This window comes from Phoxinus phoxinus (genome assembly GCF_949152265.1).
Source record: "Phoxinus phoxinus genome assembly, chromosome: 5".
Classification (NCBI taxonomy): Eukaryota; Metazoa; Chordata; class Actinopteri; order Cypriniformes; family Leuciscidae; genus Phoxinus; species Phoxinus phoxinus.
In genome coordinates this window covers 13,907,673-13,922,688 of record NC_136880.1, presented here as the reverse complement: position 1 = coordinate 13,922,688, position 15,016 = coordinate 13,907,673, and positions in this window count along the sequence as shown.

Genomic DNA, 15,016 nt, shown 5'->3' with positions numbered 1-15,016 from the left:
ATCTACCAACCCAGAAAACGTGAAAAGTGACAACCCAGTAACTTTTTTTTTGGTAAGCCTTTCTCTGCAAGCATGTCAAGAAATAAGCCGATCAGATTTCGATCCCCTTCTGACGTAGGTAGGGGATCTTGTTATAATATTACTGCCCCTTAATCTGCACGTTTCCACCCACGGCGCCGCCATTTGGGTTTCGGAGGTAGTTCCTTGGTAGGTATTTGATTATTACTAAAGAAATATATCCTCATTGAGAACTACTTGTGAACTAAGAAGGAATAACCAATGAATTACTAATCACAAAAGTAACATGTCTAAAAGGTGAACAATTGTGTTTTCTTTTTTACTCTTAACATGGTCATAACATTTCAGAAGCTTGTGCTTCAAATGGGTTCTTTGTGGAAACCAGTTTATGAATAGTATATCCCCCAAAATACATTAGCTACAGGTTGAGCTTGTGACTACTACTCTTACCAAAGGATGGACGTATGTTCTCTGTTTATTTCAAACTTAAACGCGTATCACTTGCCATAATTGTTCTTACCTTTTTCAGATACTTGTAAATCAGACAAACAAGTCCCAAAGACGAAAAGAGGATGACATTAGTGATGCGCGGGTCGTCTCATAACCCGCGTTACCCGCGGGTCGGGTTGGGGCGGGTAAAGAAATTGTCGCTTTATTTGCGGGGCGGGTTGGGGCGGGTCATTAAAAACAAAATAAAAAAATGTCAGCCTATATTAAATATTTGGGAATATATATTTTCATATTCTATTAGGTTATTTGATAAGGTTACAATATGAAGATCGAAGCAACGTATATTGCGTGATGTGCCCAGGCGAGGCGTCACGTGATGTCACGAAAGTGGCGCGCCAAACAGCTCCCACCACCGCCAGCTATAAAATAAGGAGAAATAAAAGTGGAGATGGAAGACGAGGTGAGGGAGATATTGAGGTCGGGAATTTACATCATTAAAAGAAAGGAAGGTCAGGCTGCTAAATCTAATGTTTGGGACCGGTTCTCAGAAATAGTTGCAGGAGGAGACAACAGCAGTTTCGGCTACGTGAAGTGCTTTGTAAATGTTTAAAATGTTTCATTTCATTCATATTCATAATCGTCTGTTGTTGTCAGTTAACATGGCGATGTTTCTGCACTTTCAGGCTGTAATAAAGGCTGTTTTAATTTCCATTACAACGCATGTCTATTTAATGGTCGCGGGTGCGGTGCGGGGCGGGTTGTAAAAATAGATACAGTGGTGCGGGGCGGGCTGGGGCGGGCCAAATCATTTCATAAATGCGGACCCGCGGGTTGGAAAAAAAGCCGACCCGCGCATCACTAGATGACATGTTCTCTAGGCGCCGCTTTTATACTTCTGGGTCACTCTAGTAGTTCATTTCGATTGCCGTGATTGGATATTTTTTCAGACACTGGTTCACGTAAAGCATCATCAACGCAGTTCCCCAATAGCATCATCAACGCAGTGCAAGTTCACTTTCGAAAGGGAACATGAAGATATGTGACCAATTTGACATTGGCTCAATACAAAACATTTTATAGTGTAGCGCAAAAGTAAATTAACAGTATCTTTTAATATTTTGTATAGTATTATATTATACTGTTATGTATTATTTATTATACTCGAAGCCCTCAAATATGCATTGGTGGCTGTGGGTTTACACTCAGTCACTTCAGAATTCAGGAGGTCTGCCTTTACTGGCAAACAAATTCCTATATATATATAAATGTATTTATTAATACAATATATTCCGTAATGTATGAAATGCTACTCCCATGTAGAGTCTGCCTATATGCTTTGAGAATAACTACAAAATTATGTTATTTGGAGGAAAATATTAAGATGAATGGATTTTAGTGTTTTGTTCTTTGTCAGTATTTTTACCAGAGCAAGTCATAGGAAGATACAAAAAGACCCTGAAGTACCTGTCAAAAGGAGCAACTGAAACGGAGGCATACCAAAAGTGCGTTGTGGATAGGAAAACGATTGTCGATACGTCTGCCATTGCTGAGTTGGAAGCCTATGACATCACAGCGTACAATAAATTACGTGCTGCGTTTCAAAAAGGGCAGAAGCTGTCCAACTTTGCAGACCGTTGCCGACAATTGTGCACACAGGAACCAGTGTGCAGTGCAATAGAGGGAAAAAAGAAAAGTGGAGAGCTATTAGACATTCCACAAAAAACAAATAACATGTTGCCAGTAGATTTATGTACATTCTGTTTATCATCACAATCTAATTGTGTTGAATGTTTTATTTATTTTCTTTTTTTATTTAGCCATTATGTTTGACTCATAATTTCTCATCACAGTTTGTTGAATGTTTAATTCCAAAATACAGAATTTTTGTTTAGTTTATGGCTAGGTTTCATCATTGTACCAATTTTTCACAAGTAATACAAGTAATTTAATTTTATTGTTTCATGTAGTGGTGCTTGTTACCCTCTTGTTCCATGTAGTTACAGGGTAAGTACAATAAAAATACATACACAATCTATTATCACTGACTCGGAAACCTTTATTTGAAAAACAACTTAATTCCAAACAGATTTACAACACTTCTTTTTCAATTAAAACTGCTTTTTTTGCTTATTTTAAAAATGTAGACAAATAAAAAAATACATATAATGCAAGCTCAAGTGTTTCTAAAAGTTGGAGCATCAAACAGCAAATACTGCAATAACTGTAGTAACGACCCCAATGGATGGATCAATATCTTCTGAAGTGAAACGATAGGTGTTTGTAAGAAAACTTTTTTTAAACTGTAGACTATCGCTTCAGACCAACTGTAATAAGTAGTTTTCCAAATAAACGTTTCAGAGTCAGTGATATTAGATTGTGTGTATGTATTTGTTTTGTATTTATCCTGTAACTACATGGAACAAGAGGATAACAAGCACCACTTTAATTTACGGCCCGCTTACCCTGTAACTACATGAAACAAGAGGGTAACCCTGTAACTACTAACTACATGGAACAAGAGTTTTCCCAATATTTAAAAAATTGCAATTGTTTTAGCTTTACTTGCCTTGAAACATGTAAGCCCAAACTTAAACATCTGCACTTTTGCTATAAAAAAAACTTTATAAATGCATAGATATGTACCCTGTAATATTTAGAGAAAAAGATTGTTGTATAATAATAGTAGAATAAGTACCCCTTAGTTCTATAATACTTACAGTATAAATATTTTTTTAATTCTCCTGGTTGTTACCCTTGTATTCCCCAAACTTTACATATGGTTTCCTTATACTAACATGTAAGTACTTTATAGGTACTCTATAATTACAGAAAGTTATGCTGTAAATTTGTCTTAATTACGCAGTACTTTCCGGGCTGTAATCTAAAGCGTTACCGAACGTTTTTTTGAAGAGGACACATTCACAAGATGGGTACCTTTCAGAGTCACCAAGTTCTACTCTGTACCATGCAGAGGTTGTCTCACTCTTTACCTTGAAAGATTCCTTTCCAAGTACCTCGACATGCTCTTTTGAATAGATGGAAGCTGCTTGGATACTGTTTAAGCAATGTTTGACAAAACTCCTGGTCTGTCTCTTAGGAACGTTGGCACATCTGGATTGTATGTTTTGCATTCACTACTGTAGATGAAGTTGAGTCTACTGTAGGATAGCAACTGTTCTGGGATGAAATCGCATATCATAGTTTCAAGCAGAGATGTAAGACTTCCTGTTCTAGAAAATTTGAGGTAAAAGCTCTTAAATGATTTATTGAGAGCCTCAACTCCATTGTTGGTGGTAACTGCCACAGAGAATCCTTGTGGCACATACGCTACACCACCGCTGAAAAAGAAAAGAACATATTACTTTGATAAAGGTAGTTGATGCAGAAAGAATGGAACATTACACCCAGTCTACACTGGATGCATTAACGCAAATATCCTAAATCACTCCAGACAGTTCGCAAAATAGATTGAGGCATCTATTTTTTCAACTCAGCGCAACTACCATAATCAAGCGTAGACTGAATCAGTGATTACGATGACTTGCTTTTGTTGTGTCTGTCTGGTGTTGACAGGGCATAATAATTTCAGAGTAGGGTTAGCTAAATGCTGGCCTGTCCCTTTTATAACCATCTAAATGTACTGTACAACAATTGAACACGTGGAACACGGAACATGTCCAGTACCTCACCTCCCGAATACATAGCCACCTTGTATCAACATAATGTCTGACTTCTTGTAAACCTTGCTCTCCTTCAGTCTGTCAACCTCCCTATCACAAGATGATTCACTTGGGGCACTAGCTATCTCACGCAGGTGGCCAAGTAGTTCACTTTGCTCAGAGAGGGACAACTTGTTCTTGGCTGCCAGAAAGAGAGTATATGGGATATTAAACACTGTAAAAATAGGAATTACCTATTACCTATGTTTAACACATACCTATGTTTCAGATGACTAATTTACAGTACAAATGAAATGTAAATAAATGAAACTAAGAAAACAATGTATTACGTTACTGAAAGTACTTTGAAAGATATTTTAGAAAAACTGAAATGTAAATCTAAGGCTGTATTGGTTTACTTCTAATGAAAATGAAAAAAAATTACAATTAAAAATAAATTAAAAAACACCAATATACATTACCACATATCCAGGATCATAATGAAAACCAAAGACTATAATGGAATTCTGGTATCAGCTGGACTGCACCTTGTCTTGTCCATCTTATCGAAGCTTGCTCACGATGGAATTAGCATAAATACTTCTGTGCATTTGGAAATGTATGGTCCAGAGCTTGATATTCCTTTTGTGAATAATCAAGTATGAAGTACTTTGGCTCCCAATGCAGGTTCCACTGTTTCAGGATGTTAAGAGCTTCAGCTATCGCTGTGGTTGTCTCTTTTTCACATATAAACTCAGCAACCGGTTTGTAGCCAACATTAGTCCGAAGTTAACAACAAGCAGAATCAGGGGCAATGCATATTTGGTGGTTCTGTAAGTGGCATCAAGTAGGACCATTTCTACATAACGCTCAAGTAAATGCTGCTGTTGTCTGTTTTGATGAATAAACAAGAATGTTTGTTGTGATGTGGTCATCTCCGGTGTGTTGTTATCCTCAAAAATCTTCCTCAGAGTCTTCGGTGACTGGAAATCAATTTATTTGTGCATTCACTTCAACATGTATTTCTGTCTGATCTCTGTAGTTCTCTGTGCACTGCCTAAAGAAAAATTGGGCATCTGAATCTGTTAAATTCCATTCATCAATTTTCTTTTCCAGTTGCAGTTGATCAAATCCAGAGTATTTTCCAGCAAGTAAGGCCTGATGCACATGGATTTTGAATAACATGGCTTGATGGGTAGTATGATGGGTCCTGTGGGTGTGGTAGAACACTTCCCATGCCTGAAAGCTCTTTCTGGACAAAGGTTTTCAGAACCTTCTTCAGGAAAGGGACAGAGGTCATTCCAAGTGAAACATATTCATGTATTTTGTCACGCACCCCATGATGAATCTTATTTGAGAAATTACAGTTTTCTGAAATGTTGTGCTTTTTGTGTGCTTCTGCCCAAAGGTATTTTGACATTAATTACTTCAGAAGTGGCAGTGGGGTTCTCTTTTATTGACTCCAGAAGCCTCTTTATAACTGCTTGTTTTTCACTCCTAGAACTTTTGTCTCCAACAGCAAAGTTATCATATCTGTCAAGAACAACATACCATAATAAGTATCTGTCTGAAAAATATTCAGTTAAGTAGTCCCATGTATTGTGTTGCAACAGACAGAACTAAAGACTCTTTTCACCTTTACCTTTATATTGGTAATAAAGTTATACCTATTAAATGAGTGCATTTAAATGCGTCATGGCAGTCACATTTACCATAATATATATCTGACATATAGTTTTGCTGGGTAATTAACTTTCTTTCTGCTTTGAATGTGAACTCTTCTTCTGCTGATATATTCATGTTCAGTATGCTGCAGATTGAAAGACAAATTATTTCTACATCACTACATTTCATTTCTAGGGCCAAGCAAAAAAATAGTAGTAATAATAAAAAATAGGTATGCCTACAATTTTGTCTAGAAGTAAATTAAAGCAATAAGCCCAATGAAGCAGTGTTTTATAGATAATTTAGAAAAGCTACAGGGCACTTCACAGGGCTTTTTGCTTTTATACAAAGGTTAGTCCATAAAAATATTTATTTTCATACACGGACAGAAATACTGATGTAATTAGGTCACAGGTGTATGGTTTATGAAGTAACACAACGGTTCAGAATCAAGGACTTAAATTACCCATTTTAAATGTGTGCAGACTAGAACGTACCAACTCATCTGTTTTTGGTGCCTTTTTGTAGTTTTTTCCATGCTGGCAAACATATATCACACTTCTTTTCACAGAGAGAGGAATGTGTTTTGAATAATCTTCCACTTTCCAGAGAAATCGGGGTGTCACTTTTTTTATTTTTACTGTCATCCTATCACCAGTAAGTGAATAAAATAAAAAGGCATTTAATACTTTTCATAGCACATTCTCTTTTTCTTTTACTTATTCATGCAAATAGGGTTCAATTATGAAAAAACTATAAGTAAAGATTTCATTAATGAAAGTAGCTGTCTTAAGTGCATGTCTATTAAACGCAACAAACGTTCTTCATAGCAATACTTTCCATAAGGTTGTAAATAAACAATCAAACAAATAAACATGCAGTTCATTTAGAAACGGATAAATGACCGAACAGTGTAAGATGTGCCAGTTGCCCGTTTGTGGCTTTCCCAAATAAGTTTCAGGTCTTCTTCTGAAGAAACTATGCCTGTGATGTACTCTTCTGAAGATGAACATATGTGAAAAGATAATGGAAGCCAGCCTGGTGGGAAACAGCAAACAGAGTAATATTTAGTTTAGTACTTTAGTCTACATTGTCCTTCTTTATTGTTTATTCATTCTATTTAGATCATAGAATGTTGATTTAGATGCTTTCATATGCACACATGAAACCCCTGTAAACACACACAGGTGTCTGATGCACATGTAATTCAGTTAGGGCAGATATCTTACATGAAAGCACTCCTTACATTAGAATCCTACCGCATCTTTTACAAATTTGTCTGCCTCTTGATCATAATAAAACGTAATAAACAGTTATCGATTTCGCTGTTTTGTCCTTGATTGTCCATTGCTGTTTAATGTTTATCAGTTTGCTCTTCATCGTCCACCAGGTCTATCTCTAATTTGAAAAGACAGAGGGAAGAAAGCACTATACTCTGCGCATGTGCGCTGACCTGCAAGTTATTATATATTTTTGGATACGCCCCGTGTGCGTCGCGGTACTGAAACCCCTGTACTTTAGGGAATGTCTGTTCTGAATGGCCCTGTTCAGCTATTTTGAGCTGAAATTTCACAGACACATTCTAGGGACACCATAGATTTATATTGCATCTTGTGAAAAGGGGCATAATATGACACCTTTAATGAGAAACTCTAGTAAAATATATATATTTTTCTTTTTTAGATTAATTAGTAAAATTTTATTCCACTTAGCCATGCATTGTATGATTGGTTCAACTAAAGCCCAAAGTATGCATAGCCTTTCAAAGTAAACTCCATTTGATGTGTATGTCACCGGTGCAGGCCGGGACGGGCTCGGATGACCAGCCGCCCCTGACTCCAGACACCACCGTGAGGAGCCGACACCACAGGTACGCAACGGAATGGACCAGACAGAGGCTAAAGTAAGTTTCAAGGAATAACAATCTTTATTAAGCACTTTATTTATGGGAGCAAGGGCAAGGCTGGTATCGGTCACTGGGCACTCTTCCTCCAGCGATAGCTGCACACTTCTAGACTCAGAAGGTAGGTAGACAGGTAAGCACTCTTCTTCCAGAGATAGCTGCACACTTCCAGACTCGGAAGGTCAGTAGACGGGTAAGCACTCTTCTTCCAGCGATAGCTGCACACTTCTAGACTCAGAAGGTAGGCAGACAGGTAAGACAGAGCCTTTTTGTCACCCGTGACATGTACAGACGGTCGATGTGTCACCTGAGCTCCCTGGTAGTTCCAAAGACCCTCCATCTCGGGTACTTCAGCTCTACTGCTGTGTTACGGGAACAGAGACAGCCAGTCACTCACGCCGCCTTGAATTCGCTGACCTCGAAGACCGCTACTTCCTGAGCTCCCTGGTAGTTCCAAAGACCCTCCATCTCGGGTACTTCAGCTCTACTACTGTGTTACAGGAACAGAGACAGCCAGGCACTCGCGCCGCCTTGAATTCGCTGACCTCGAAGACCGCTACTTCCTGAGCTCCCTGGTAGTTCCAAAGACCCTCCATCTCGGGTACTTCAGCTCTACTACTGTGTTACAGGAACAGAGACGGCCAGTCACTCAAGCCGCCTTGAATTCGCTGACCTCGAAGACCGTTACTTCCTGAGCTCCCTGGTAGTTCCAAAGACCCTCCATCTCGGGTACTTCAGCTCTACTGCTGTGTTACAGGAACAGAGAAAGCCAGTCACTCGCGCCGCCTTGAATTAACTGACCTCAAAGACTGCTACTTCCTAAGCTCCCTGGTAGTTCCAAAGCCCCTCCATTCTCAGGTATTTCCGCTCGATTACTGCATTGAGGAGACAGAGAAGGCCCGTCCTTCTTGTTGCTGAGACACTTACCTGAAGGTCCCTTTGCCTGAGCCCCTGAGTTCCATTGCCGTCTGGAAGAAGTAGAGAACGTCAGTCCTCACGTCGTATGGAGTTATTCTCCTGGAGATCCTCGTAGTCGTCTTGAGCTCAATCGTTACCCTAAGGAAACAAAGGAAACCTGTTACTTATGCTGCTCTGAGTCACTTACCTGAAGGTCCCTTTGCCTGAGCCCCTGAGTTCCATTGCCGTCTGGAAGAAGTAGAGAACGTCAGTCCTCACGTCTTATGAAGTTATTCTCCTGGAGATCCTCGTAGTCGTCTTGAGCTCCACCGTTGCCCTAAGGAAACAAAGGAAGCCTGTTACTTATGCTGCTCTGAGTCACTTACCTGAAGGTCCCCTTGCCTGAGCCCCTGAGTTCCATTGCCGTCTGGAAGGAGTAGAGAACGCCGGCCCACACGTCATATGGAGTTATTCTCCTGGAGATCCTTGTAGTCGTCTTGAGCTCCACCGTTACCCTAAGGAAACAAAGGAAGCCTGTTACTTATGCTGCTCTGAGCCACGCATCTGAAGGTGCCTCTCCTTCTGAGCCTTGGAGCCCCACTGCTGTCTTGAGGGGACAGAGGAAGTCACCCGTCCGAGGACCCGTGGGCGTCGAGTAGTTGGAGTCCCACGGTTGACTGGAAGAGTGGAACAAGTTTTAGCCTCCAGGATAATGTTCTTTTAAATGCGTTTTAAGATTTAATAAAGACCAATTACTTACTTTACCTTGTGTCCGGCCTTGTGGTGTTCCGTGGTGTAGCTCCTCGGAGTGGTAGTTGGTACGGGTGGTGGTTCCTCCCCACCCCCGGCCTGTGACAGATGCATGCCCTTATGACAACGTGCACTACTGGCAATCTCTCCATGAGTTATAACCCACATACACATCTTTTAATCAGGTAATTTCTAATCGTACAATCTCTCATCCACAAAGCCATCCACTGTTCTTGTTTGCTGGCATTTTGGTCTCTTTTGTTTATTTGTTTTTTTTCTTCTTCGACTACCTGAATCAGCAATCCTGGAGCACTGTTGCCACCTTGTGGACCAACTAATTAGTTAAAAAAATGTGTGTACAGAGAGAGTATGCATGGAAAAATCGGGCTGTGCACGTACAGTATTCGTCAAATGTGCTGATGGCAAACTTCACATCACGTGCACTGTTTACGGACCCTAGCTTTAGTGTAAAAAGTGAATTAGTGTTAATTTCGTTAGCAAAATCTGAGAAAACATTTTCTTTGACAACCAAACCAAAATCTCTCTATGATTTTATCAAATCAAAAGAAACAAAATATTACAAACTGTTTTTAACAAACATCTTGCCAGATGTCAAGATTTTAACATTTTCTGCCCAGTGTTGACTTAATATTTGCAATCTGGCAACCATACACACAAGCTCTCTACACTGCGGAAGTGCCTACGATGAACGTGTCATTCAGTCAGTCCGTGTTCTGTTCACGGGCCGCTAAAATCTGCGATCAAACCTTCTCAGTGATGAACTGTAAGAAATCAAAACAATGATCACGACTATCGTTTGCCATTGTGGTTGAATAAATCAAGTGTAGCGTTAGTTCTGGCAGGTCACGTTAGTCAAGCTCACATCGGCTGACTCTCAGACGTCTACCTATAGGAATACAACGTCCCTATATAAGGTCCATTCAGTATTATCAGCAGCTTTATCGCTTTGCTTAAGAGCCAATACCCTCCTCCATCACCAGCTCCTCTTGTCGTCCAGACAGGATTTGACCTTCTGATATTCCTCTTCGAATCATACTCATTATTATGTTGTTACATTACATTATTGTCATTATGAACATTAATGATATCGCAATACCTTTTGGTTCTGTTCCGTTCCGGGGGGTTTTCGCTGCTCTCTCTGCTCTTATCCATGCTAGGCTGCATGGATGGACAGTGAGTTCTTGCCCCGAACAGAATCATACCGCCATTTAAAATGGAATATGCTAATTGTCAGTTATCTTTGACGATAGTGATCCTGACACAAATGCACTTATGCAACCTAACATTTGGAATTACTATTAGGAATTTCATTATTTCATTTTTTTTAACCTGTTTTCATAATGAAGAGAGTGCTAATTTATATGATAAATAGCCTATAATAAATCAGAATACTATATGAGAGAAAATAAAGCATGCAGATGAGTTGACTTTGTTTGTGCTTTTATAATAGGTGAAAGTGCATTCATTCTGATAAAATGTAAATATACATTTCTGAAACAACAACAATCGTTGTGATTATAATTTTGAGCAAAATCATTTTGATTATTTAACCATTATGCAGCATGACGAAAATGTAGACTAAAATGCCCAGACATTTACCCAAGGTTCACAGACCAGGCTTAAGCCAAGTCCCAGACTAAAATGCATGTTTGAGCTGTTTTAACTGAAAGCTATGTACACTGACATATCTTAGAGCAACAAGAACTTTTCCTCTTCGGTCGCCCTACAGGTTGGAAGCGGAATTGTCCATTACCACTGTCATAAATAATTTAGCCTAACACAGCCCACAGCCCAGCACTGGCTTTGGAATGAACGATGTCCACAGACAAGGTAGAGTATGTTGCATGATTTCATGAAAGTATGATGTATTGCGACATCAGAAACAAAATAATTACTATTGTAACACTTGACGTGAAGCAAGCCAAATTTGTAGTTTTCTTATGTCTCATTAGAACTACAGAAACGCGACCCGATCTGGCAAACTTACATAGTGTGGATATAGCAGATATAAGACTGCAAACGAAAGGCAGAAGTGCCTTTCACCCTGTTACGACTTGATGAACCACTGAAACCATTTTGGAAACATTATGTTAAGGTAAAAAACGTCTTTAATGTTGCTTTAAAATACGTCAATGCTATTGTTTTGTCTTAAGATTTACACCAGTAATACGGCATATTTTTTTCTACGGCATATTTTTCTAAGGGTTTATAAAAGCTATTTAAATGTCCTAATTGAACCAAGGCCTATTACTGGCTTAATCTAAGCCCTGTCTGTGAAACCAGACCTCAATCGACTAAAATTTGACTAAACAAAAACAGAACAAGGTTGACTAAAAATTAAAAAGTACATTTGGCACAGGACTAAGACTAAATTTAATTAACACTAAAGTGAAGTAGACTTTAGTAGACTTAGTAGTGCTTGTTTCACTTCAGCAGCAGAAACTCTGGGGCACATTGACTCATTCTAAGTGTTTTGCTCCTGTTTACCAAGGACACTTGTTTTACTCCTTTCCAATGCGTGATAAACAGCAAACTATTTTGGTATTTTCTGCATAAACACTCAATACGTACATTTCAGCTACTTGCATTGGGTAGCCTGAAGACATGGAGAGTATGAACACATACTGGTGTGGTTAGAAGCAGCCATGCAATTTGAGGAAGTGGCAGCGGTCTGGTCCAACCACAGTCACTGTACTTGAGATCCGGCTCTGTCTTGCAGCGGATGGTGTGGAGACAGTAGTGATTTTTACTGGCCTTCACTTACTGGTCTGTTTACATGATGGACTTGTGGTAGGCTACTCTGGGAGGAGGGGTGCCTCTTAATGGTAAATCAATCAGCTTCATCCTCTCACATGGGAAAAGGTTGGTGAGGGCATGGACTTTGATTCTGTAAGTAAATATGCTTGTTATTACCAAGTGTATCAATAACTAATCTTGGATATCACTGCCAACTACACATTTTTTTTAAATAGCTGGAATTACTTAAAAATATAGTGCATAATTTTTGCGATTTTTTATTTTTTAAAGAATTATTGTTAATTCTTAGTTCATGTTAACTAAACTTTGTTTAGGTTTAAGTGTTTAGGTTTTTACAGCTATGCATTCTAAAACCATTTATTAGGGCCCAAGCCTTGAAAAGGCGAAGGCCCTATTGTTTTCCTTGGGATTATTCTTTATTCTTCTTCTTTATTAGGGCCCAAGCCTTGAAAAGGCGAAGGCCCTATTGTTTTCCTTCGGATTATTAGGGCCCAAGCCCTGAAAGGGCGCAGAGCCCTATTGTTCTTCTAAGGGTTTTTTGTTATTAGGGCCCAAGCCTTGAAAAGGCGAAGGCCCTATTGTTTTCCTTCGGATTATTCTTCATTAGGGCCCGAGCACCGATGGTGCGAGGACACTATTGGAATTGCTCTGTTTATTATTATTATTATTATTATTATTATTATTATTATTTTCCGCATTCAATCGCATTTTTGAGGGCCTAAACATGCACGAAAACTCACGAAAATTTGCACACGCGTCAGAACTGGCGAAAATTGACATCTGATATGCGTTTCAGAATTGGGCGGGGTAAAATGGCTCGATAGCGCCACCTATAAAGGTTCAACGGAGTGCGCCTCCCGCTACGTTTCACGTACGTGTACGAAATTCGGTACATACATGTAATGACCCAATACCTACAAAAAAGTCTCTTGGAGCATAGCCTTAAACACAACAGGAAGTCAGCCATTTTGAACTTCCTCTCTGATTTTTGTGCAGTTTTTGCCATTTTCAGGCCTCGTACTTTAACGAACTCCTCCTACAGTTTTAATCTGATCATCTTCAAATTTGGTGAGTGTAATCTTAAGGCCTTTGCGACGTTAAATTGCGAAGATCTAGAGTTTTCGTCGAAGGGCGTGTCCTCGGCGGCCTGACAAATTTTGATGTTTCGCCATGAAACAGGAAGTTGCTGTAACTCAGGCAAACAATGTCCAATCTGCCCCAAACTTCACACGTTTGATAAGCGTTCTGTCCTGAACACATGATCATGCTCAAATTCAGTTACAGTCATAGCGCCACCTGCTGGCAACAGGAAGTGACATGTTTAACACTGTTTTGGACTCCTAATAACATATAAAAAATTGCCAGCAAGTGCTTAACATGTTAACAATATACTAGAAAAATGCTAAAACATGCTAGCAAACATTAGCTAAGTGCTAAAGCATGCTATTAATGCAATTAAATAGGAATTTGCTGTAACTCAGGCATTGAATGTCCAATCTGCCCCAAACTTCACACGTTTGATAAGCGTTCTGTCCTGAACACATGACCATGCTCAAATTCAGTTACAGTCATAGCGCCACCTGCTGGCAACAGGAAGTGACATGTTTAACACTGTTTTGGACTCCTAATAACATATAAAAAATTGCCAGCAAGTGCTTAACATGTTAACAATATACTAGAAAAATGCTAAAACATGCTAGCAAACATTAGCTAAGTGCTAAAGCATGCTATTAATGCAATTAAATAGGAATTTGCTGTAACTCAGGCATTGAATGTCCAATCTGCCCCAAACTTCACACGTTTGATAAGCGTTCTGTCCTGAACACATGACCATGCTCAAATTCAGTTACAGTCATAGCGCCACCTGCTGGCAACAGGAAGTGACATGTTTAACACTGTTTTGGACTCCTAATAACATATAAAAAAGTGCCAGCAAGTGTTAAACATGTTAACAACATACTAGAAACATGCTAAAACATGCTAGCAAACATTAGCTAGGTGCTAAATCATGCTATTAATGCAATTAAATAGGAATTTGCTGTAACTCAGGCATTGGATGTTTAATCTGCCCCAAACTTCACACGGTTGAATATTCTCATGTTTAACACATTTACATGAGAATATTCAGTTATAGTAATAGTGCCACCTACTGGCAACAGGAAATGACATGTTTAACACTGTGATGCTGTACTAGCAACATATTAAATATGCCATTGAGTTATAAACATGTTAGAAACCTGTTAAAACATGCTAGCAATTCTTAGCTAAGTGCTAAAGCATGCTAATGCAATGAAAGAGGAAGTTGTTGTTACTAAAGAAGGCAATGTCCAATCTTTCCCAAACTTTACACGTTTGATAAGAGTCCTGTCCTGAACACATCTACATGACACTTTTCAGTTATAGTATTAGCGCCACCAACTGGCAACAGGAAGTGACATGTTTAACACTGTGATGCAGTACTAACAACATATTAAATATGCCATTGAGTTATATACATGTTAGAAACATGTTAAAACATGCTAGCAATTCTTAGCTAAGTGCTAAAGCACGCTAATGCAATGAAACAGGAAGTTGGTGTTACTGAAGAAGGCAATGTCCAATCTGCCCCAAACTTCACACGTTTGATAAGAGTCCTGCCCTGAACACATCTACATGACAATTTTAAGTTAAAGTAATAGCGCCACCTACTGTCGACAGGAAGTGACACGTTTTACACTGTGATGCATTACTAGTGACATATTTAATATGCCTTTGAGTTCTAAACATGCTAGAAACATGCTAAAACATGCTAGCAACACTTATCTGAGTTATAACGCATGCTATTATCCCCATAATCAAGGACATTTTTGTAACTGACTTTGACATACTCCTCCTATTTTTACCTACTTAAATGCAC